The sequence below is a fragment of the Sus scrofa genome, chromosome 6, assembly GCF_054392235.1.
Source record: "Sus scrofa isolate SSC_HxYL_T2T_F1_AM1 chromosome 6, Sscrofa_HxYL_maternal_Yorkshire_Landrace_v2.0, whole genome shotgun sequence".
Classification (NCBI taxonomy): domain Eukaryota; kingdom Metazoa; phylum Chordata; class Mammalia; order Artiodactyla; family Suidae; genus Sus; species Sus scrofa.
Genome location: NC_139388.1, coordinates 33,676,400 through 33,702,145, shown reverse-complemented (window position 1 = coordinate 33,702,145; position 25,746 = coordinate 33,676,400). Strand labels below are relative to the sequence as shown.

The window sequence follows — 25,746 nt, the reverse complement described above, 5'->3', positions numbered from 1 at the left end:
TGGGGATGAATAAGTGGACTTTTCATGTTATTTCTGTATGTGGCTCAGGTGGGTTTTTCCTGTAGCAAAGGAAATGACTTTCCCTGTTGGGGTGACCTACCTGCTGTTCTGATCTGATGGATTCAGTTTACCTAGTGGACAGTTTGTTGTTATTGTTGCTGCTGAGCACATAGTATGTCCTAGGTAAATATTTCTAACAACTGTAGTCACCGGAATTTTTTTTCTTAAAAGTTCACCTTTAAGGAGTTCCCAGTGTGGCTCAGTGGTAATGAACCTGACTAGTATCCATGAGGACGCTAATTTAATCCCTGGCCCTGCTCAGTGGGTTAAGGATCTGGTGGTATTGCCATGAGCTGTGGTGTAAGTTGCAGATGTGGGTTGGATCCTGTGTTGCTGTGGCTGTGGCGTAGGCCAGCAGCTACAGCTCCAGTTCAACTCCGAGCCTGGGAACCTCCATATGCTGCAGGTGCAGCCCTAAAGAGACGGAAAAAAAAAAAGTTCATCTCTAAGACAGAAGACCAGTACTTCTCATTTGCATACTGCAACATTTTCAGAGAATGTTTGTGAACATTATCAATAAGAAATAACCAAAATGTGAGGCAGACAGCAGCAATGTTTGATACTCATTTCACAGGCCAGAAAAACTGCTGATCATTCATTCAGTTGGCAAATGGGAGAGCCTGGACCGTAATACAGATGTTTCTACCTCTGCTCCTGGGTTCGTTCCATTTCACTACAGTCATTTGGCTTTTGTAACTGGAGGGGAAACCAGTTGACTTTCAGCATGAATCTAGTTTTTGTTTGCAACTCTGATGGTGAGTTTGAAAAAGAAAGATAAGAACCAGTTTATTAATTGCACAGCTTGAGAAAAAAACAGCAATAACCATTGTTTCCCTTTAAGAAAAAAAAAAGTAGAGGTCCCAGTTATGCATGAGGCCTTAAGTTTAGAGGTGGCCATAACCAAAAACATGGACAAGTGTTTCTGAGTCCACCACTACTTGGTCTCTGTTTCCTGCAAGAAAGAGGGTGGGATTTGAACACATCCTTCTTCCGGGGGCAATTGTTTACTGTTTGCACTGATTGATCGATGGATTGCCTCTGACTCCTGCAGCCACATGAAAGGCTTTGTTGATGACTTTCCTTTACAAAGGAAGAGGGAAACGTGCTGGAACTTTCCCCCTTTAGTTTGAGGTTTTCAGAGCAGGTACTAATGGACGAACCTCAGTTCCTAGGATGCCTTTTTTCTTTCCGGAGTGGTTAATTTTTCATCTGGTTTGTGCCTAATTCCGCCCCTTTGTGATAACAAGGCAGGTGTTCAGATGCCACTGGAATAATCTGAACAACACTTTGGATTGCCGTAGACAGAAATGACACACTGGAGTTCCTGTCGTGGCTCAGTGGTTAATGAATCCGACTGGGAACCATGAGGTTTCGGATTTGATCCCTGGCCTTGCTCAGTGGGTTAAGGATCCGGCGTTGCCGTGAGCTGTGGTATAGGTCGCAGACACGGCTTGGATCTTGAGTTACTGTGGCTCTGGTGTAGGCCAGCGGCTACAGCTCTGGTTGGACCCCTAGCCTGGGAACCTCCATATGCCGAGGGAGCAGCCCTAAAAAAGGCAAAAAGACAAAAAGACAAAAAAAAAAAAAAAAAAAAAGTGGCACAGTAAAGAATCACCTAGAGGATAAGAACATCAGGGAGTCAGGGATTATTCCGTTCTGTGTCACTGAGAGCAGTACTTTCTACCTTGGCTGCACAAGCAGTTACACAAAGAGCTTTTACAACATACTGATGCCTGATGGGAGTTCCCGTTGTGGCACAGCAGAAACAAATCTGACCAGTTTCCATGAGGATTGGGTTTGATCCCTGGCCTTGCTCAGTGGGTTAAGGATCCAGCATTGCCATGAGCTGCAGTGTAGGTTGCAGATGCGGCTCGGATCCTGTGTTGCTGTGGCTGTGGTGTTGGCTGGCAGCTATAGCTCCAATTCGCCACCTCACCTGGGACCTTCCCATATGCTGTGGGTGTGGCCCAAAAAAGCAAAACAAAACAATCCCATACTGATGCCTAAGACCCATCACCCCTAGGGCAGGGTCTAAGCGAAGGTAATGTTTCTGTTTGCCAGGTGATTCTGATATGCAGTAAGGTTGGAGCTTCTCTCGTTGAGGCTTCCAGTATCTTGTTCAAAACCCGGAGGGATAACCTCAAATGTTCTTTCTGCCAGAACATTACAGTATGGTGGGCGGAGAGTTCATTCATTCCGTGTTCAATACACGTTTCTTGAGCATCTGTGTTCTAGGTGCTGGGAGTACTTTCAGGAACAAGACTGAGCCTGCCTCGGCCTCCAGATGCTTGCTTTCTAGCGGGTGGAGACACATAAATATACAAACAGGACTATGGTGTTGAGAAGAAAACAAACTGAGTAACGAGGGGTCAAGGAAGGCCTGTGTGAGGAGCCGTTTTGGCAAGACCCCTGAAGGAGCAGCTGTACCTGGAGCCCACAGGAAGGCAGAGGGAATAGTGGGTGAAAAGGTCCTGAGTCGTCTGGTTGAGGAACAGAAGAGACCACAGTGATTGTCGTTTATCTAGAAAGAGGAGTGGCAGAGAGTGAGCAAGCTCCAGCCTGACACTTCTTAGAGTTTCTGCAAATCACTCAGTGTGTCCTTGCCAGATCCTACACACACTGCAAAGGGAACAAAAAAACACAAAGAGAAGTGTTGGAGCCAGGGTGCTGTGTGCTGGACAGAGAGGGCTCCATGGGATTAGCCAAGAACTGCTGCCCATGAGAAAAAGGTAGGCAGTCCTCCATGACACGGAGATAAAACATGAAAAAGGGAAAATTCAATTATATATTTGCTATCCAGAGGATTTGGCCTAATTCTTTAGTCTTTTATCTTGTTGCCAACCATCACTCAAATACACCCTATCAGCATGGCAGGCTTCCTCGTTTTGGAAGACATTCAGTTCTATGACATATTGCTGTTGAGGTCTCTGCCCAACCAAACTTTCTGGAAGGTGGCATGTTTGTAAAATATCTACAATGTTGGAGAAATCAAATACGTGCCTGTAAGGAGACCTAATTTCTATGAATTTCTTGTTTTAAGAAATGTCAACTCAGCTCCTTATTTTCACACCAAGACTTCAATTGTGTAGGGTCACTAACTGCTTAACATCTAATGGTAACCAGAGAAAAAAGCTACACTGATTTATTTTCAGCAAATCTTTCTAAGGCCTTTCTGCTCTTAGATTTAAAAAAGTAATAATTATTGAAAAAAATAAAAGGAGTTCCCAGTGTGGCTCAGTGGGTTAAGAACCCAAATAGTATCCCTGTGGATGCAGGTTCTCCCTGGCCTCGCTCAGTGGGTTAAGGATCTGGCATTGCTGCAAGCTGCAGCGTACATTGTGGATGCAGCTGGGATCGTGCATTGCTGTGGCTGTGGTGCAGGCCAGCAGCTTCAGTTCCAATTCAGCCCCTAGTCCAGAAACTTCCATACGCCTCCCGTGAGACCCTAAAAAGAAAAAAAAAAATTTTACTAAAATATGGTGGATTTACAATGTTGTGTTTCAGATATAGAGCAGAGTGCTTCATATCATATATATTCTTTGCTCTTGGATTAAAAAAAATTTTTTTTCAATGATATAACCTGGAATTAATTTTCCTAGTTGGCATGTTGTTGCTCATCCTCTATAAAACAGACCATGGGTTCAGTGCAAAGAAAACAATTATAGCTAATACGCATCCTCAACAAGAATTCCAATAATTCCCACGTGCTTTTACATAAGAGATGGTATGACGCCCTTATAAAATAAGAGTGCTTTAAACGCTGATCTTAATAAGAATGGTAGCTCTTCTTAAGAAATCTATATGAGGCAAGAAAAAACTCACTCAGTTATTAAAAATAAAAGGACTATGGTAATTGTTAAAGGACTTATTTTATTCCTAACAGTAATATATGAGCTTAATATAAGCTCTTTTTAAGACAGAAAAAGGAGTGTGAAACCTGGCCGATGGGATTATGGAAAATGGTGACCAAATTATAGGCGTGGCTATACCTAATGGGGAAAAACAAGTCAAGAAATATTTGGAGAAAACCTGTACAATTTTCTTTTTTTGAAGCTTAAACAAGACAAGATGGATTTAAATTGCACCAGGATGGGTTTCTTCTTGAAATAAGATTTCCGTAACACCTATAAAACAAATCAGTTGATTAGAAAAATACATGTCCATGGGTTCCATTTGTCTTTAGGCTCTGTGCTGTGGAGCATATGCGCATTTTTGGTTTTTTTAAGTACACCAATTACAGTACCTGTAAATGAAAGTTAAGTATTAATAAATGAATAAAATAACTAATTAGTGGGTGTTTATTTACTTCCCCAAATCTGCCATGAGGCAAAAGGACCAGGACTATCTTTTTTTTTTTTTTGCTTTTTGGAGCCGCACCTGCAGCATATGGAGGTTCCCAGACTAGGGTTCGAATCAGAGCTACAGCTGCCGGCCTACCCTACAGCCACAACAAAGCAGGATCCAAGCCACATATGTGGCCTGCACCACAGCTCATGGCAATGCCAGATCCCCTACCCACTGCGCAGGGGATTGAACCCCCATCCTCAAGCAGACTAGTGAGGTTCGTTTCCACTGTGCCACAATGGGAACTTCCCAGGCCTGTCCTTTTCATGGTTGTATTCCCAGCACCCAGCACTGTACTTGACACAGATATTCTTTAAATTTGTTGAATGAATGAATTTCTTAAATAGCAGCTGCATGTTATTCATTTCATCACCAGCACCACCCAACTTGATTTAGATGTAACTTCTCCAGGAGCACTTTTGTTACCCAAAGAGAAGTCAGATGGGCAGAGAGGGAATGAGATACTCAGGGTTGTCTTAGCAAGGAAAACAGTAAAACTTCTTTTTTCCTGAAGACCTTTTAAGATTAGACAAGCAATTGTTTATAAAACAATTATAGCTAAAAGCAAAACAATGGAAGATTTGAACTGTCAAGGAGGATCAAGCTTTGAAGTATATTCCTAGCTAAAAGTTGGGGATAAAATAGATACAACTTAGCAACTCCGCAATACATCCCTGACTAAGTAGGCCTAAAAGTAAGAGTCTGAAGAATTGGTTGCCTGGCTGAACACATCCTTTGGACGTAAGCATCAGCAGCCTCTAGATTTGAAAACAGTGCTGAAAATGCATTTCATTGATCTTTGAGGCACTCTAAGCTACAACTGAAGGCCTGTCTTGCCCTCTTTTCTGTTTGCTTGAATAAGAGCCTGAAAAGGAAGGCTAAAGAACTTTCTAGTGATATCCTTTACCCTTGTTCTAAAAAGAACGTATGGGAGTTCCCATCGTGGCTCAGCAGAAACGAATCTGACTAGGAACCATGAGGTTGCAGATTCGATCCCTGGCCTCGCTCAGTGGGTTAAAGATCCGGCATTGCTGTGAACTGTGGTGTAGGTCGCAGACGCAGCTCGGATCTGGCTGCTGTAATGTGGTGTAGGCTGGCAGCTGTAGCTCCGATTAGACCCCTAGCCTGGGAACCTCCACATGCTGCAGGTGCGGCCCCAAAAAGCAAAATAAATAAATAAAAAATAAAAAGAACGTATGTTCTCCACTGAGTTAAGGAAATTGCACAACTCGTGGGGCTAATGTGAAGTTAGTTTTCACTCACTACTGAACCAACTAAAGTTCCTTTCAGATCCTTTTCCTAGAATGGAAAAGTATCTGACCTCTTCAAGCTTCTATTCATTATTGCGGAAAGATGGAAATCATGTTATATTCCATAATATAATGGGGCATAAAACATTTAAATTATGAATCTACATAAAATGTCTAAAAGATTAAAAAAGCATACCTTAATGTTTATAAGTACTTATTGGTCTGTGGAAGAACATCTTCTTTCCTGCCTCGACCTGTGAATGAATGTCCATAAAGATGAGTGAGAGGGTATTTTATCCACACATATTTTTCCAGTATTTATTATTATCTACATAAGAGTAATAATCCCTTCTTCCCTAGCCAACACAGCTCCCAGCCTGGCATACACATATGGTAAGGATATTTAAATGCATGTAAGTTATACCAAAGTCACAAAACTGGTGAGCCCAATAGAGAAAAAACAGTGCCACGCCAACAATCTCCAGATTTAAAAAATTATTAGCTGCTTAATTAATTTGATAAATATGATTAAAATATGTCTGTTCCTTGTCTCAACATGTGTTCATATATACATGTGTGTATGTATATGTACATACATATAATAATGAATATATGTATTTAATGAATGTAATACTATAACAAAGTTGGAAGTTGCTGGCTAGGCATTACTTTTTATTTATTATTTATTTATTTATTTAAAATTTTTTTTTGTCTTTCTGCTTTTTCTAGGGTCACTCCCGCGGCATATGGAGGTTCCCAGGCTAGGGGTCTAATTGGAGCTGTAGCCACTGGCCTACCCCAGAGCCACAGCAATGCAGGATCCGAGTCTCGTCTTCGACCTACACCACAGCTCACGGCAACGCCAGATCCTTAACCCACTGAGCAAGGGCAGGGACCGAACCCGCAACCTCGTGGTTCCTAGTCAGATTCCTTACCCACTGAGCCACAACGGGAACTCCAAGGCATTACTTTTTAAAAAAAACAACTTTATTGAAAAAATATTTACTTACCATAAAATTTACCCATCAGTGGTATTTAGTACATCCACAGAGTTGTATAAACACCACCACAATCTAATTTTAGAACATTTTCATCACCCCAAAAGTATCTTTTAGCAATCACTCTCCAGTCTTCATCCCTTCCCCTCCAGCCCAGCCTTAGGCAACCACTAATCCACTTTCTGTCTCTCTAGATTTGCTTACTCTGGATAAACGGAATCATATATGAGGCCTATTGTATCTGGCTTTTATCATTCTGCCCAGTGGTTTTCAGGGTTCATCCATGTTTAGCATGTAATACTAATCAATTCTTTTTATGGCTGCATAATTCTCTATTGTATGGATATGCCTTTTTTATTCATCCATTCATCAGCTGATAGATATTAGGGTTGTTTCCACTTGGGGCTGTTATGAATAATACTGCTATGAACATTTGTGTGTTAGTTATGGTGTGGACATATGTTTTCATTTTGTAGGGGTTTCTGGGTCATATAATAACTATGTTTAACTTTTTGAAGAATTGTTCACCAAAGAGGCTGCACCGTTTTCCATTCCCATCAGCAATGTATGTAGGTTCCAACTTCACATACTTTTTTTTTTTTTTTTTTTTTTTTAGGGCCACACCCCTGGCATGTGGAGGTTCCCAGGCTAAGGGTCTAATGGGAGCTAAAGCTGCCAGTGAATGCCACAGCCACGGCAAGGCCAGATCCAAACCATATCTGTGACCTACACCACAGCTCATAGCAATGCCGGATCCTTAACCAACTGAGCGAGGCCAGGGATTGAACCCACAACCTCATGATTCCTAGTCGGATTCATTTCCGCTGCGCCACAATGGGAACTCCAACAAGTGTGGTTGATAAGAATATGAAGTTGGGAGTTCCCATCCTGGTGCCGCGGAAATGAGTCCTACTAGGAACCAAGAGGTTTCAGGTTCGACCCCTGGCCTCGCTCAGTGGGTTAAGGATCCAGCATTGCTGTGAGCTGAGGTGTAGGTCGCAGACACGGATAGGATCTGGCGTTGCTGTGGCTGTGGTGAAGGCCTGCAGCTACAGCTCCAATTAGACCTCTAGCCTGGGAATCTCCATATGCCATGGGTGCAGACCTAAAAAGGAAAAAAAAAGCCACTTATTATTGCCTCTCTTTTTCATTATAGCCATCCTAATGGATATGAAGTGATATCTCGTTGCGGTTTTGATTTGCATTTCTTTAATAACTAATAATTATTACAGTGCATTTTTTATGTACATATTGGCCATTGTATATATACATTGGAGGAATGTCTGTTCAAAAATATTTGGTCCATTATATAATCGGACTTTTTTTTTAATTGCTGAGTTGTAAGAGCTCTTTAAACATTCTGGATATTATACCCTTATCAGATGTATGATCTGCAAATATTTTCTGTCATTTTGCAGGTGTCTTTTTTTGTACTTATTAATGGTGGCCTTTGAAACACAACTGTTTTTTATTTTGATATTTAGTTTCTCTATTTTTTTCTTTGGTTGCTTGTGCAAAAGTTTTTAATGAAATCCAATTTATATTTTCCTTTGTTGCTTATGCTTTTGATATCATGTAATAGAAACCATTGCCTAACCCAACTTCCTGAAGATTTACTTTTATGTTTTCTTCTTAGGATTTTCTAGTTTTACCTCTTACATTTAGGTCTACGATCCTTTTTCTTTTACTTTTTGTATGTGATGTGAGGTAAGGAACCAATTTCGTTCTCTAGCATTTGAATATACAGTGGTCCTTCTCAATTTAAATATCGTTCTCAATTTAAACTCTTATGGTAAATCAATGGACCATAAATGCAAAGGTTTATTTCTGGAATCTCAATACTATTCCATTGAATTATATGTCTCTTTTTATACCAGTACCACACTGTCCAATTACTATAGCGGTGTAGTAAGTTTTGAAAGCACGAAGTGTGAGTCCTCCAACTTTCTTCTTTTTCAAGGTGGTTTCAACTCTTCTGCAGTCATCACTTCTGCAGGTCTCACTGAAGGTTTAATCCTTCATTTTTCAGTTTTATTATCTCGATTGTATCAGTTTTCCCCAAAAGTAAATAGTACCAGAGCATTGGTTCCTATACCTTAAACTTGCAAGAAAACACCAAGTTTATACCATATACATCTTGAGATGTTTCTTTTTTGGTAACCTCAATCAAAATGCCTACACAGGGAATTCTCCTTACAAGGCGCCCAATTAGTTAATGAAAGTTTGCTTGGGAGTTCCCATTGTGGCTCAGAGGTTAACAAACCAGACTAGTATCCATGATGATGTGGTTTCCATCTCTGGCCCTGCTCAGTGGGTTAAGGATATGGTGTTGCTGTGAGCTGCGGTGTAGGTCAAAGACTTGACTTGGATCCTGTGTTGCTGTGACTGTGGAGTAGGCCGGTGGCTACAGCTCTGATTCGAACACTATAAATATGGAATTGGAAACTAAGGCTGAGGAAAGGATATAGTGTAATGGTTATGAGCTACAGACTTTTGGACCAATGAATTCTTCTTCTTCTTCTTCTTCTTCTTTTCTTTTTTCTTTTTAGGGCTGTACCTGTAGCACATGGAAGTTCATAGGCTAGGGGTCAATTCAGAGCTGCAGCTGCTGGCTTATGTCACAGCTACAGCTATGTCACATCCAAGGCGCATCTGCAGCCTATGCTGCAGCTTGTGGCAACACCGGATCCTTAACCCACTGAGTTGAGGCCAGGGATCAAACCCACATCCTCATGGATGCTAGTTGGGTTCTTAACCCACTAAACCATAAAGGGAACTCCAGGACCAATCAATTCTAAATTTGAATCCTATCTCTGCCACTCAGTGATCGTGTAACCAGGGCAAAATTTTTGAACCCTCTCAATCTGTAAAATGGGGAAAATAATCCCCTTCTCACAGAGTCATTGTGAAAGTAGAATGAAATAACAAATATGTTGGAGTTCCCTGGTGGCCTAGTGGTTAAAAGATCTGGCATCACTACTGGGATGCAGTTCGATCCCTTAGCCTGGGAGCTTTCAAATGCCTTGGGTACAAGAAAAAACAAACATTTTTGTTTGTTTGTTTGCAAACAGAAACAAGCAAATATCTAATACCATAAAAAAGGTGAAAATTTCTGGCTTTCTTAACTAAGCCCTTATCAACCGTTACACAATGCTAGTTAGATTTCAGTAAAAAGTACCTATTTGGATATACTTGTAGACTGCTTCATTCACAGTGTAAAGAACTGCTGTCTGACATAGCATGGGCTTTCTAGTGACCTGAAACATTGTATCTGCAGATATGGGGTCTTTTTCTTTGAAAGGCAAAGAAATTGGGTAGGAATGTAGCCATTTTTACTCTGGAGTAGGATAGAAGGATCTGCTAGTGCTACCACCTGTCTGTGGACTTTCCATTGCCTGATGCAACTAGTAGGCCGGCGTTGATGGATTTTAATGTTGTTGATGATACTGATTTTTGCTAATTTTAATTGCGAAGGATTTAGAGCCATGTTTTGGTCTAATTGGCCTTTTTTTTTTTTTTTTTTTTTTTTTTTTTTTGTCTTTTTTGCCATTTCTCAGGCCGCTCCCGAGGCATATGGACGTTCCCAGGCTAGGGGTCGAATCGGAGCTGTAGCCACCGGCCTACACCAGAGCCACAGCAACGCTGGATCTGAGCCGCGTCTGTGACCTACACCACAACTCAGGGCAACGCCGGGATCGTTAACCCACTGAGCAAGGGCAGGGATCGAACCCGAAACCTCATGGTTCCCGCCACGATGGGAACTCCTCTAATTGGCTTTTCCAGAGTGCACATATCCACAAAGCTTAGTTACAAAGAATACTACTAAGGTTTAAGAAATAAGTGAAAACCAGTCACTGAGCAGACAAAATAGAGGTCACAAAACTCATGTGCTTAACTCACAGGAGAGCCATACAGCAAATCTTTACTCAAAACTTGAGAGTCTAAACTGGTAGAGTTTATCTGTGTCTAAGTAGATGCACAGTAGACTAGCATCATGAAACAAAACAAAACAAAACAGGGAAGAAGATTGTTAGGTAGAAGAATGGAGAATTGTCAGCCCAGTAGTGAGAACGGAGACACACCAAACAAAAGAAAACAAAACCAAAAACAGATTTAAATTTAATCATAAAACAGCATTTTACAGGTCACTTATTGTAGGGACAAGTAGATCTGCATAATTTTAGAATGCAGTAATGTTGGTAATGATAATGATGCTTCTTTCTTTCTTCTTCTTTTTTTTTTTTTTTTTTTTTTTTTTTTTTTGTCTTTTTAGGGCCTCACCTGAGGCATATGGAGGTTCCCAGGCTAGGGGTCTAATCAGAGCTATAGCCACCAGCCTACACCACAGCCACAGCAACATGGGATCCGAGCCCTGTCTGCGACCTACACCACAGCTCATGGCAACGCCAGATCCTTAACCCACTGAGTGAGGCCAGGGATCGAACTCCTCAACCACATGGTTCCTAGTCAGATTGGTTAACCACTGAGCCACGAGGGGAACTCTGATAATGATGCTCCTTAATCACCAAGTGGAAGTGTTTTTCAAAGAGCTATATTCAAGAAATCGTGAGTTTTCTTGGGGAGAAAAGTAGTATAAATAGGTAAAGTTCCCATTTCAATGGAATATCTTATTTTCCTATGATGCCAGATAAATAAGGTATTACTGGCCCTGGATTTGACTCAACAGGTTGAATTTGCAAACTAAGGTGGTATTCAAATAAGTAGTGTAAGGATCTGGGAAATGAACTGTTTCTGTGCATTTATCCTAGTATGTGGTTGTTAGTAAGTATCCTTTAGTGGAATCGAAACTGTAATTGTAACTTCTCTCTCAGGGTTTTCTCCCAGCCCCTTCAGTACCTCAGTTAAACAGAGTTGTGTTGATCTACTCAGGGGAGCTTCCTGGGGGACTTTAAAGAATGAAATTACTTGGCAACTAGCACTCTGTGTACCACCGCCAGTCCACTCTGGTCAGGCACAAACAAGCACAGTGATAGTGCTCTCGTTTCTTCGTGGAGACTGAAGATTTCTGTCAACTGTAAGGTGAATGTTAAATATCACCGTTCAAGGATTTGAAACGGTAAACAGTTTCTAGCAATCATAAGGTAGGCCGACTGAAGATTTAACATTCCATTATTTTGTATTCTGTCATTGGAACGTTTTAATCAGGCATAAAGCCAGCTCAGGGCCTGAAAGAGAGAGATGGTAGAATTTTAGAGCCAGAAGGCTTTTAGAAAATGTGTCCAGCCTCTTCATTTTACAGAAGGGAAAACGGAGGCCCTGGGATATGTTATGATTTAATGTAGGTCACTCAGTTAATTAGTGACAGACCGACAGGGAACCCAGGTATGCCCACACCTTCGCAGGCCAGTGGTTTCTGGTACGCTCCCTACTCCTGGACCAGGGTCACCACCTCTCTCCCCTTCCTTTTTAAATTTTTTTTTGGAGAGGAGAATGTGTTCTTTATTTCCTACCACAGCTGTACAATTTAGAACACGGCTTTGAGCATCGGAAGACTAGGTGTCAACCCCAGCCCTCCACCACTTGAGGTGCACACTCTCTCTAGATCAGGACTCAGGCTGGGTCTATCCTTAGCCTGGCCCCTTTTACAGCGGCAGGTGCTTAAGCACCTGGACTGAATCGCGGCATCATCTCTGGAGACAATCTCCTTGCTCCCGATTTTGCAGCACAGGCGTGTCCCACGAAAAGAGAACACGGGTCCAAAGCCACGGCGGTGTCAAGAGGGAGGCTCTGGAAACCCTCGCGGTTCCTCGGCTGCCCACGCTGGCGGGGAGATGCCCAGCGTGTGAATGACCTCGGCGCCGACCCCGCCACCGGTCAGCTCGCGGCCAGGGCGTGCCTGCCGGGCCTGACGTGGCGGCGGGGCCGCGGGGAGGGGAGAGGCCGCCGCGAGGGTGCGGCCTGACGTGGCGGCCGCGGCGGGGAGGCGAGGAGAGCCCGGGCCACTGCACTGCCCCGCGCTCCGGCCAGAGGGCGCCCGGCCCCAACACTTCCCCGCCCCGAGGCCGCCCAGGGCTCCGGGAGTAACCGCACCGGCGATTGGGTCGGCGGCGCGGAGGGGCCATGTTGGAGCCAGGCGGCGACCCCGCCTCCCGCCGCCCTTCGTCCCAGGTCTGGCCGGACCTTGCGGGCAGGGGAGCAGCGGAGGGGACCCTCCCTCTTGGGTCGCCTGACGCCGCAGGAGCGGCGGCGGCAGCCGCGGCAGTGTCAGCGGCCCCTCGGAGGCCGGGCCAATCAGCGGTGCGGGCACAAATATGCAAATGGCGCACCGGTGCTGCCGGAGTGCCGCTCGCAGGGGCTGGTGGGGTCGCGCTGGGGGAGTGAACTGGGCCAATCAGGCGGGTGCGTGGCGGCGCGGGGGAGGCGGTGCCCCTTCACTCCTCCCTCGTCTCCCTCCCGGCCCCGCGCTGACAGGGGGGCCTGGCCGCGCCGCCGGTAAGTGTCGCCGCCGCCCGTTGCTGCCACCCGCCGCCCCAGGCGTCGGGAGGAAGCCCGAGGGCGCCGCGGGGCAGCGGCCGCTGCTCAACTGGTGGGGAGAGGCGGGGGCGGGTTCTGTCAGCCGGGTGGTCGCTTGAGGCCGTCCCCGCCCGGCCAGCCGCGCGTGTCAGTCTCGGTCGAAGCGGGGGGCGGCGGGGGCGCCTCAGTCATGGCGAAGCCCGAGAGCCCGCGAGCGGCGGTGAGTACGTGCCGCCGCCACCGCCGCCGCCGCTCGGCCGGGGTAGGGGGGTCGGGGCAGGCCCGGTCGCGCCGCCGCCGCCGAGGAGGTGAGGGGCCGGCCCCCGGGGGCTGGCGTGCGTACGCGCGCGGGGAGCCCGGGGAGGGGGCGCTGCCCGCACGTGCGGCCCTGCCTGCTCGCGGCCCGCCCCGCGCCTGTCATGGCTGCGGGCAGCTGCCCCCGCCCCTCCAGCCCGCAGACCCCGGGGTCGGGACCCGGCTGCCGCGCCTGTTGCGTCGCTTGGAGGTGAGGGCAGGGCGTGGGTGGGTAGCCCCCCCCCCTTTCCAGCCCCGCGTGAGGTCAGGGCCTCCTGGTCTGTTCGCTTCCCTCCATCCTGCAGCCTCTTCCCCCGCCCTCCAGCTTTCTCGCCTCCGTGACTCATGACAAGGCGTCCCGCGCGAGCGCTAGGTGTCCTCGAGCCCGGGACGCCCCCGGCGCTTTCCCAGGCCTGGCCGCCGGGATCACGACCGCACTACCTCTGCGTGAACCTCCGCCCCGAGGGGCAGCCCCGAGGGCCCCTCCACGTCTGAAGCGGCCCGGACCCTCCCAGCCCCTGTGCGTATCTGGCCTCTGCCGCGACTGCTGCTTTCTTGGGATCTGGGTGTGGGACGTGATGGGTGGTTCCAGGACTCACTTTGCCGACATCCATCCCAAAGCCAGGCATGACCCTGAAAGCCTGGGTGTCTGATTGGCTTGTCGCAGTCGCCAGCTCTGGGTGGTTTCTGTTTGTTCCTTTTTTTTGTTTTTTTGTTTTTCTTTTTTTTTGCCCCCCCTTTTAAAAAGAAAATAAAACTTCAGAACAAAGTAGACAAGAATTTTTAAAATTGTGATATTAACAGTGTTACACGGTTACTTTCTTGCAAGACTGATATTTGACACTTGTGAATTGTATCCATTTATATGAAATACTCATAACTACTTCAGAGTCCCCCCCATTGAATAAAGTTTGTCTTCATTAATACAGTCACCATCACAATTTACTTTCTCAGTTTTGCATTCTACTTTTTCATCCTTTCCTTTTCTCTGATTTCACACTCTCCATTTCTACTTTAAGTAGCAACAGGATCGTGAACAGAATAGAGGGTTTGTCTTTGTAATGTTACTCTACCTAAACTCTGCATAATTGTTAAAGTACTTAAAACCTTTGGGTCTACAAACACTTGAATGTACAGAAGGTGAACTCAAGGGAGGAGTCCACATTGCAAAGGGAGTGTTGTGTGTGTTTTTGTTGGGTTTTGTTTTTGCAGTGCAAAAGGATGAACATTTTTCTGTTGGATTTATAGAACTTGAATGTGACTTTTTGCTAATAGCAAGTTGCACAGCCTTCCACATGATTGGTATTTGATAAATATTTGCTAAATGGAAAATGTCTGTTGCCCCAAGCAAGTAAAACCATGTATCTTCCAAGATTTTTCTTGCTATGCTTCTGTTGCCTTAACGCTTCATGTTAAGTATTTACAGTCTGAGTTCCCATTGTGGCTCAGTGGGTTACAACCTGTCTGGTATCCGTGAGGATATGAGTTCAATCCCTGGCCTTGCTCAGGGGATTAAGGATCTGGCCTTTCCACAAGCTGCTGTGGTAGGTCGCAGATGTAGCTCAGATCTGGCGTCACTCTGGCTGTGGAGTAGGCCAGCAGCTGCAGCTCTTATTCAACCCCTAGCTCAGGAACTTCCATATGCTGCAGGTGCAGCAGCCCTAAAACGAAAAAATAAATAGTTACAGTATGCAACAAAGTATTGGCAGGTCTCAGTCCTTGGGGAGTTTCCTGTAGAGTGTAGATCATATAATACAAACATAAAATGATCTGGGAAAAAACAAAAAGTAGTTGCCTCCCAGGTTTGCTTCTGGTTTCTTAAATACTGTGAACCTTAGTTTTCTCTGGTTCTGCAATTCTGTGATTCTAAGTATCCCATGAGAGCTTCCTCTGAAATGCAAAAATTATACTTGGATTTAAGTGTAACAAAAGGCAGGGATTTTGAAAAAAATAATGGTATATTGGTATTTCAGGTAAGTTGGCCTTAACCTGAAAACTTTTAGAATAAACTCAAGTGGGCGTGAATAAAGATAAGAAAGCAGTGTGGTCAATGGGAAAAGCCCATGACAATATAAGATTATTGAAGTCATAGCACTTTCAACTTGGAAGTATTTTTAGACAGTTTTAACTCCAAGCCCCTTATCTGATATCACTGAATGCCTTCCATAAGGCATTAAACTAGACCTTGTCAATTTACCTATGTAGACAAGGTAGAATTGAAGGAGTGGCTTCTTATATAAATTTAAGAGGCAGAAACTGAAATGGCATTACAGATGTAGAAGTAAAACTATTGACATTTTACCAATAGTAAAAAAATATATATATATTTTTTTTTCTTGGTACATGTGAACATTTTGGATTTTCTGAAGAGTTTAAATCATTGATATAAATATAGTGGAAGAAAAGAAGTCAATACTTTAACAGAAGAAAAAAAATGAAGTCCTAGAGAAGTCCAAGTTTATAAAGGAAAAATAATTATAATTGAAATAACAGATCTACTGGGGAAATTTCATTGGGTATCTGTATAATGAATAAAGAATGTAGGTAAGAATATGGAAAATTGGAGTCCCCATCGTGGCTCAGTGGTTAACGAATCCGACTAGGAACCATGAGGTTGTGGGTTCAATCCCTGGCCTCACTCAGCGGGTTAAGGATCCACGTTGCCTGAGCTGTGGTATGGGTGTGGCTCTGGTGTAGGCTGTCGGCTACAGCTCTGATTAGACCCCTAGCCTGGGAACCTCCATATGCTGTGGGAGCAGCCCTAGCAAAGGCAAAAAGACCAAAAAAAAAAAAAAAAAAAAAAAAAAAGAATATGGAAAATTGAGGTAGTTGATCTGAGTGAAAATGATTTGTGAAAACTATGGGAGCATGTTGTCATAAATATTTGCAGAACTTTAAGACATTTATTGGAATTGGAAGGGATTATGGACACTGAGGAGACTTTATTGTAACCTTTCAAATGTTTTGTAGATATTGTGGTCTTACCATGATTAACATGTTTTAACAGGATGCAAATGGGAGACAGCCTTTTTTATACCTAGCTACTTTGTAAATATAAGTTGCCACATTCCAGTTTTATAGCTATCTTCTAACACTTTGTATCTCTACTTCTTATTTGGGCTTCACTCCCATACAATCCACTTCTAAATTTTATTGGTTTGTGAATACTCAGATCAAGTTCTACCTTGTGAATAAAATCATCTCTTGTCATTAAAATCTTTGAGGATTTTTCCTTCCTGTGAAATCATAGCATTATTATTTGAAATCCTATACAATTTCCTGACATTCCTTCTGTTGTATTGTGGGAACACTTTTTGCTCCTCTCTTTCGGAAACAATTGGAAAGCTGAAGTGACAATGGGAAACCTAGAGAAGGGGAAGCCACTTTGAGCTATAATTTGTTTTCTGGACTCTAGGTCATGCATATCCATGAATTCATTCATTGGAGTGATTTATTAAGTGACCCCTTAATCTGTTTATTAATGTATTATATGTAATATAATGTTCCTGCCTTTGTAGAATCTACAGTTTAATAGTGGAAACAGTGAGCAAGCAAATAATCAAATGTAAAATTACAACTTGGGACGAATTCAGTAAGGGACAAGATCAGTACTGTGAGAGAAAAAAGGGGAAGGATTTCAGTTTGGTCACTGGTCTTTCAGGTGATGATATTTAAGTCAGGACATAAAGAATAAGAAACCACATAGGAAAAGCATTTCTTAGAATGGAGAAAAATACTTCTGAAGGCAAGAAAGAAGTTAATGTGTTGGAAGAAATAAATTTAGGATGGCAGGAGCATTATAGAGGGAAACCATGCAAGCTGAAATGAGAGGCAGAGAGCAGATCATACAGAGCATATTAAAGGCTTTTGGGTTTTACTAAGGACATTGCAGTTATTGAAGATTATGAGGCAGAGGAGTAATATACTTAAAAATTTAAAAATATCTCTTTGCTTGAGAATGGATTGGAGAAAGGAGGTTTGAAAGCAAAGGCATCCTATTACAGTTGACTTAAGACATGGTGGTAAAAAAAAAAAAGACATGGTGGTAACTGGAACTAGGATAGCTGGTGAGTTGAGGGAATAGAAAAGGAGATATATGGGTATATGTAAATTTCTTGTTTCTTTTTTTTCTTTTTTGCTTTTAGGGCCACATCTGTGGCATGTGGAAGTTCCCAGGCTAGGGGTCAAATCGGAGCTACAGCCGCTGGTCTATGCCCAGCCATAGCAACACAGGATTGGAGCCGTATCTGTGACCTATACCACAGCTCATGGCAACAATGGATCCTTAACCCCCTGAGCAAGGCCAGGGGGATCAAACCTGCATCCTCATGGATACTAGTTGGATTTGTTTCTGTTGTGCCACAACAGGAACTCCTGTACAGATAAAATTTGATCTGATAGAGGCAAAAGATGGGAATGGTGGGGAAACAACTTCATGATGAACTGGATGTAAATGGAAGGTGTCAAAAATGACATCCTGGGTTGAGGAACCAGATAGGTGGTGGTGACATGTACTGAGATGAAGAAGATGGGGTTGGGGGGGAGTTTGGGTGAGAAGTCAAATTTTGAATACCATCCATAGACAAGTGCTTCAGAAGGTGGGGACTCCTTTTATCTAAGTGATAGGTGCCTCCGTCAGGATAGCATTAGCTATGTGTGTGACACCACACTATGACATGTTCACTGCACATGTTTTGAAAGGAAGGAATAGTTTTCATATTTATGTTAGAAAGATTGGTAACTGAAATGATCTTTTTAACAGTGTACTTCAGTTTTCGAAAGTCTATTTGTGAGTAGTGTCTTAATATACATTATATTAGATATAGAGGTTTGAGAAAAAATTAACTTGAATGTAATAATAGATAGGTTTATGTATTACTTGAATGATGGTACAGTATATAAAAGTTTTGTAGTCTAGGAATTCCATTTGTGGCTCAGTGGAAACGAATCTGACTAGCACCCATGAGGACGCAGGTTCCATCCCTGGCCTCACTCAGTGGGTTAAGGATCTGGCATTGCCGTGAGCTGTGGTGTAGGTCACAGATGCGGCTCAGATCTGGTATTGCTGTGGCTGTGGTGTAGGCCAGCAGCTGTAGCTCTGATTTGACCCCTAGCCTGGGAACCTCCATATGCTATGAGTGAGTCCCTAAAAAAAAAAGTTGTAGTCTTGATATTCTTAGAAAATTAGCAATGTTTAAAATTGTTAGTTTGTAGGCAGCTTGATATTAAATTTATTTTTAATAAAACCTCTGGTGTTTATGGGTAAAAATTATAGCTTAGATCATTAGTAGCAATTATTTATCAAATAGCTGTAGTTTTGGGGTTTTTTTGTATTTTGGTTTTGTTTTTTTTAGGGCCACATTCTCTGAATATGGAGGTTGCCAGACTAGGGGTGTAATTGGAGCTGTTGCCGCCGGCTTACACCACAGCCACAGCAAGGCCAGATCCGACCTGTGTCTGCAACCTACACCATAACTCAGCAATGCCAGATCCTTAACCCACTGAGTGAGGCCAGGGATCAAACCCACAACCTCATGGTTCCTAGTCGTATTTGTTTCCGCTGCGCCAACAGGAACTCTAAATAGCTGTAATTTAGGATAATTAAGTCAAATTAAGTGAATATTTAAAGGTTTTGTTGTTGTTGTTATATTTTAAAACATTTTTAACCAGTAATTTTAAACTTTGTTATTGCTATGAAGGGACATGGTTTGAATTGCGGGGTTTTTTTTTTTTTTTCTTGTCCAGTGGTTATTTCAATTTATGGCAGCAACCATGTAAAGTGTACTAAATTTTATTCTATTGGAAATCAATGGCTATTCTTCTGAAAAATAACTGCAATATATCTTGTTAATTCTTTTTATTTATTTATTTATTTATTTATTTTGCCATACCTGCATAGAGAAGTTCCCAGGCTAGGAATCAGATTCAAGCTAGAGCTGCAGTTTTGCTGGATTCTTAACCCACTGTGCCAGAGGAGGAACTCCCTTGTTGCTTCTTTTATAAGAAGAAGGACAAATGGTTAGGATAATAGTTAGGTTTCATATGTATTGCATAAAATTTGTTTTATCTTAAAATTTTGTTCTTTATTACAGTTTTAAGAAGTTAATTTTTTTCATGAAATTAGCCAATTCAGGAGATCCCATCGTGGCACAGTGGAAATGAATCTGACTAGGAACCACGAGGTTGGGTTCGATCCCTGGCCTTGCTCAGTGGGTTAAGGATCTGGCATTGCCATGAGCTGTGGTGTAGGTTGCAGATGCGGCTCGGGTCTGGCATTGCTATGGCTGTGTCATAGGCCAGTGGCTACAGCTCTGATTAGACCCCTAGCCTGGGAACCTCCATATGCTATGGTTGCGGCCCTCAAAAAACAAAAGACAAAAGACAAAAAAAAAAAAAAAAAAAAAAAAAAAGAAAAAGAAAAGAAATTAGCCAACTCAAATTCAGTATATTTCTCTGTATATTTTCTCAGTTGTGTTATCTTTGTCATGTTTATCTTTAAAAGGCAACTAAATATCTATTTATTGAATTTTTTTCTTCTATCCCAGGATCAGCAGCTTTACATAAAACAAATCTAAGAATTTAAGGTCATAGATCTGGTGCCCTTATTTAGTCTCTTTTATAGCTGAAGAAGGTTGCCTAACTTAGTGAGTTCACTGCATATCCAAATGTAAGAATATATTTACTCTACTTTGGTGAATGTATGTTGAAATCAGTAGTATATGGAGTTTACTTAAGTCCTTTCAGAGACCATCCTATATCTACCAGCATTTTTTTGTATGACATTTTCTCTAAATGGTGATTTATAAGTATTTATTTATTTATGCTTATCTTGCTCCAGTTAGGTTTTTAAAAAAATTAGATTATGATGGCCATTCAGGAAAGTATAAATCGTATATATATAGCCACTCCCATGGCATATGGAAGTTCCCTGCCAGGAATTGAATTCTAGCTGCAGCAACACCAGATCCTTTAACCCATTGTGGCAGGGATCTAACCCCCACCTCCACTGTGACCCAAGTTGCTGCAGTCGGATTCTTAACCCACTGTGCCAACGCAGGAGCTCCCTCAGAAAACTTTTAAACAGTTTTAATTATGGGTCAGGCAGAATGGCTTCTGGCATCTGAGATGAATAACTCATAGGCATTTTTCTTTAAACATGGAAAGCCTAAATAGTTTATTATAGATGGGGATGTGTTGATGATTGGAGGCTTCACACGGAAGATTTCATTTGAGTTTTGCTTTTGCTGTCATTCTGTTTAGTAATGGCCCTTGTTTTCTTTCTTCTCTTTTCTTTTTTTTTTTTTTTTTTTTTTTTTTTTGTCTCTTTAGGGCCACACTCGTGGCACCTGGAGATTCCCAGGCTAGGGGTTTAATCGGAGCTCTAGCCGTCAGCCTACACCACAGCCACAGAAATGCCAGATCTGAGCCGCGTCTGCAACCTACACCACAGCTCATGGCAACGCTGGATCCTTAACCCACTGAGTGAGGCCAGGGATGGAACCCGAAACCTCATGGTTCCTAGTCGGATTTGTTAACCACTGAGCCACGACGGGAACGCCTGGCCCTTGTTTTCCTAATGGTCAGGGACAGGGAATGAGAATACTTGGATTTGTTTAGGAGGTTAGACATTTTTGAAAGTATAGTCGCAGTAATTTTATGGGAGTAGAAACTAAAGTATAAGAAGTTACAAGCAAGTTGGGTATTTGAAAAATGGAGGTAATAGATAGTTTATTTTTGGAATATGTCTTTGAATGGAAGAATAGAAAGAAGGTGATTTTATTTGTGCATTTTTGTTAAAGTAGGAGAGATCTGCTGATGCCTAAAGTTAGAAAGGAAACAGGCAGTTGCAGGGGTTGATGAAAAGTCCTCCAGGAGGTGGAATGTGTGTGGGTATAAGCCCCTTTGAATGGCTGGATGGAATGGTAGGTAGTAAGATGTGAAAGATTTATCTTTGGAGAAGAGTCATACTTCCTTTTCTGAAAATAGTAATAAAAAAAAGGGATAGGGAGGTCCCGTCGTGGCGCAGTGGTTAACGAATCCGACTAGGAACCATGAGGATGCGGGTTCGGTCCCTGCACTTGCTCAGTGGGTTAACGATCTGGCGTTGCCGTGAGCTGTGGTGTAGGTCGCAGATGTGGCTCAGATCCTGCGTTGCTGTGGCTCTGGCGTAGGCCAGTGGCTACAGCTCCGATTAGACCCCTAGCCTGGGAACCTCCATATGCCGCAGGAGCGGCCCAAAGAAATAGCAAAACGACAAAAAAAAAAAAAAAAAAAAAAAAAAGTGGGGGGGGGAATAGAAGCAAAGACAGATACATGCTTCTGAAAAGATGTTTGGTGAATGTAACTGGAAAACTTCAGAAAACTAAGAGGCAGAATGGTTCTTGGGTGAGAGTGGGCAAGTTAGGATTGAAGGTTTGAGGAGAGAAAACACAAAATAACTGCAAAGAGATAGCCTGGAAGTGTAAGAAAATTATTTTAAACATTAAACAAAAGCAGAGACTGCATTGAAGGTAATGGTTAGGTGCTAGGCATATAATAAATATTATAAATATTACAAATATTTAAAATGTTAATCGAATTGGACTGAGGCAAGAAGATAAAAATTACAGTGGTGATGTTAATACAGTATTATGGGTTGAGTGAGCGAAAAAGGACACAAGGGTATTGAACGTGATGAGAGAACAGCATTGGAGATGATTCGTGAAAGAAGCTGAGGAAATCTAGAGAAGCATAACAGCCATGGGAAGGTTTGAGTGACTGTAGGTTCTTGGAAACTCAGAAAAGAGATGACAGGTATGAGAGGAAAAGCTACATTTATTAGGCACTTACTATATTTTAGGAACTTTGAATGTATTTCTAAACCCTGCAACAAACCTGCAAAATAGTGGTAGTTGATCTGGGTCTCAGATTTTTGTATATTTCAAACTTTGGAAAATTCTACATTTAAATCAATTTTGTGTTTTTAACATTAATAGAATATATGTATGTATACATACTTAATTTGGTTATGAGTATGATTGATATTCAGGACAATTTCAATTAAGCAACTTGACCTGACTTCAGTAGCAAATAGGAAACTTGCAATCTATTTTCAGTATCAGCCCCAAATTAGTTATTCCCAGTCAGCTTTTGCCAAGAGTGGAGGTGAGATTATATTTTAAAGATTTCCCTTTCTGTGAGATGCAGAGCAACACTAAATTATGTATGAATGCCAACAAAATAAGTAGTAGTAAATGATGATCTGCAGGCTGAGTGAGATGTTAATATAAGCCTTAGTTGAGTGCTAGTTATATTATTGGTTTTAGTTCTTTTAAACCAGGAAATCCTTTGTTTTTAAAAAATCCATCTTGAAAGCTCAATCTGTAAAATAAAGACAAGAATATTCAGAGTAAAATCTTTTGTAGAGGAGGAAATGTGGGAGGGGGAAGTCTAAAGCCCTTTTTTCCTTTCACTGGCTAAGGATTACCCAGTAATCTAGGGGGCACAGTTTACACAGTGGTTTATTTGGATAATTTTACTACAGTTCTGTAAGATCAGTACTATTACTATCCCTACTTTACGGAGGAAGAAACTGAGTCTCAAAATGATTAAATGACTTGCCCCCCCCTTTTTTTTTGCCACACGCATGGCATGTGGAAGTTCCTGGGCCTGGTTTCAAATCTGTGCCACAGCAGTGACCTGAACCACTACAGTGACAATGCCAGATCCTTGATTCACTGTGCCACAGGAAAACTGCAGAACCATTGCTTTTAAGCACTATGCTGTAGGGCCCTAGTGGAATGACTTATCAGTGAAAGTAGGATTCTTTGAGGGGTAACTGGAAATTAAGCTTCAGATTGGATCTCTGAGGCATTCTTGTGTGTGTATGGTGGGTAAATATATATTACATAAAATTTACTATTTTAACCATTTTTAAGTGTACAGTTCAATGGAGGCATAAAAGCGATACATTGTTGCTTAAAAGAATGCTTTTGAATCTCGATTTTGGGGGTAGCTCTTAGGTTCAAGAGGTTTTGTTTTGTTTTATACTATGACCTTGAATTCTTGAAAACGTTTAAGTTTACTACGTGTTGGGAGTTAAACTAGTAGGTAAAGATGAAAAAGAACTGTTTTAAGCACTCGTCTCATTTAGTAGGGGAAAGAGACAAGTAGATCAAGGATGATTATACAGTGTTTAAGGTGTTGAATACAAAAAAAATGAATGCTTGAGAGGAGCGTGTGTGTGTGTACATACATGTACTAGCTTCCTAGAGATGGTAGAACTTTAATATCAGAAGCATTATCAAGTGATAGAATGAGGGTGGTGGGAAGTAATCTTGCAGGCTAAGGGAACTTTCTGTATTTATTAATAGAGATGTGAAAAAATTTGATGAATTCAAGCAACATTTCAGGGTGGTTTAAGCATGGATTACCTATGGGGGATGAAAGCAAATGAGAGCCGAGAGGCATTGATATCTTTTTCAAGAAAATAAAAGCATATATGCTGGGGAGGGCAAAGAGAAGTTTAGGTGTATTGATGATACTGTTGGTTAGTACAAATTTTTTTTTAATGAATTGGAAACTAAGTATAATCAGATGTAACAGGCTTTTAGTAATTTTTCAGCAAGTCAGCATAGAATCTTTTTTGCCAGGCTAGGGGTCTAATAAGGAGCTATGGCTGAGGCCTATGCCACAGCCACAGCCATTCTGGATTTGAGCCGCATGTTAGACCTACACTGGCGGCTTGCGACAAAGCCAGATCCTTAACCCACTGAGCGAGGCCAGGGATAGAATCCACATGCTCAAGGACACTATGTTGGGTTCTTAAACTGCTGAACCACAATGGACATTTGTAGAATCTTGATCTAAGTTCCTGATTCTTCAGATCATTGAGAAGGAAATTCATATTTATTGAGTACTTAACACTATGTTTTAGGCTTCGAATATATTCTTCTGAATGCTGCAACAACCTTGCAATGTGATGGCCTGGTGAGGGAACAGACTGAGAATTAGAAAAATATGCACTATGTTCATTGTAGCATTACTTACAGTAGCCAAGATATGGAAGCAGCCCAGGTAGGCATCAAGAGATGAATGGATCGGACTTCCCTGGTGATCTGTAGCATAACTATGTGGCATTTTCTTGGCTCTGGTTCAGTCCTTGGCCCTGGAACTTCTGTGTACCATGGACATAGTCAACCAAATAGGTGAATGGATAAAGAAGATGTGGTATTATTAGCCGTAAAAAAGAGTACCATCTTGCCTTCTGCAAAAATGTAAATGGACCTAGAAGGTATTATGCTAAGTGAAATAAGTCAGAAAAAGACAAATACTGTATTATTTTACTTATGTGGAGTCTAAAAAACAGCTAAAACAGAAAAAGAGTTATAGATACAGAGAAAAAACAGGTGGTTGCCAGAGGAAAGAGGAGGTGAGGGAGACTAAGACATACAGACTTCCAGTTGCAAAATAAATGTCACTGGTAAGAAACATACAGTGTGGGAATATAGTTAATAAGTAATATCTTTGTATGATGACATCATAACTAGACTTAACGGTGGTCATTTTGAGGTGAATGGAAAAAAATCACTGTTATATAACAGGAACTAATACAGTGTTGTAGGTCAGTTATACTTCAAAAATAAACATCCAAAAAACTCATAGAAACAGGGTTCAGGAGTTCCCGTTGTGGCACAGTGGTTAACGAATCCGACTAGGAACCATGAGGTTGCGGGTTCGGTCCCTGGCCTCGCTCAGTGGGTTAAGGATCCGGTGTTGCCGTGAGCTGTGGTGTAGGTTGCAGACGCGGCTCGAATGCCGTGAACTCTGGCGTAGGCTGGTGGCTACAGCTCTGATTCGACCCCTAGCCTGGGAACCTCTATATGCTGCGGGAGCAGCCCAAGAAATAGCAAAAAGACAAATAAATAAGTAAATAAATAATACATAAATAAATAAAATGAAATAAAATAGAAACAGGGTTCAGATTTGCAGTTACCAGAGGCAGGGATTGGGGCCAGGGGGAAGGGGGGTTTGGATAAAGGTGGTTGAAAGGTACAGACTGCTAGTTATAAGATAAATAAGCACTAGTGATATAATGTACAGCATAATAGATATGATCAGCACTTCTCTATGTTATATATGAAAGTTGTTAAAAAGTAAATCCTAAGAGTTATCGTCACTATAAAGGTTTTCTATTCAATTTTGTATCTATATATGAGATGATGAATGATCTCTAAACTTACTGCGATAACCATTTAGTAATATTTGTAAGCCAAATCATTATGCTGTAAACCTTAAACTTATGCTATAAACTTTAAACTGTATGTCAGGTATATCTCAGTAAAATC

General features: G+C 42.2%; 1 protein-coding gene across 32 annotated transcripts in view; it reads left to right on the top strand.

The window, feature by feature from the left end:
• The window catches only part of CHD9 (chromodomain helicase DNA binding protein 9), a 242,136-nt gene that overhangs the window by 45,141 nt on the left and 171,249 nt on the right, over window positions 1-25,746 (top strand). For 18 of the 32 annotated variants that reach the window (XM_084960254.1, XM_084960253.1, XM_084960260.1 and 15 more), the window contains exon 1: window positions 13,047-13,105. The exons of 10 other annotated variants lie outside the window; for them this stretch is intronic. The gene's annotated coding sequence lies outside the window, so the exon portion shown is untranslated. Of the gene's footprint in view, window positions 1-13,046; window positions 13,347-25,746 lie in introns of those variants that run through there. 4 more of the 32 variants (XM_084960249.1, XM_084960282.1, XM_084960276.1 and 1 more) reach the window with 1 other exon arrangement.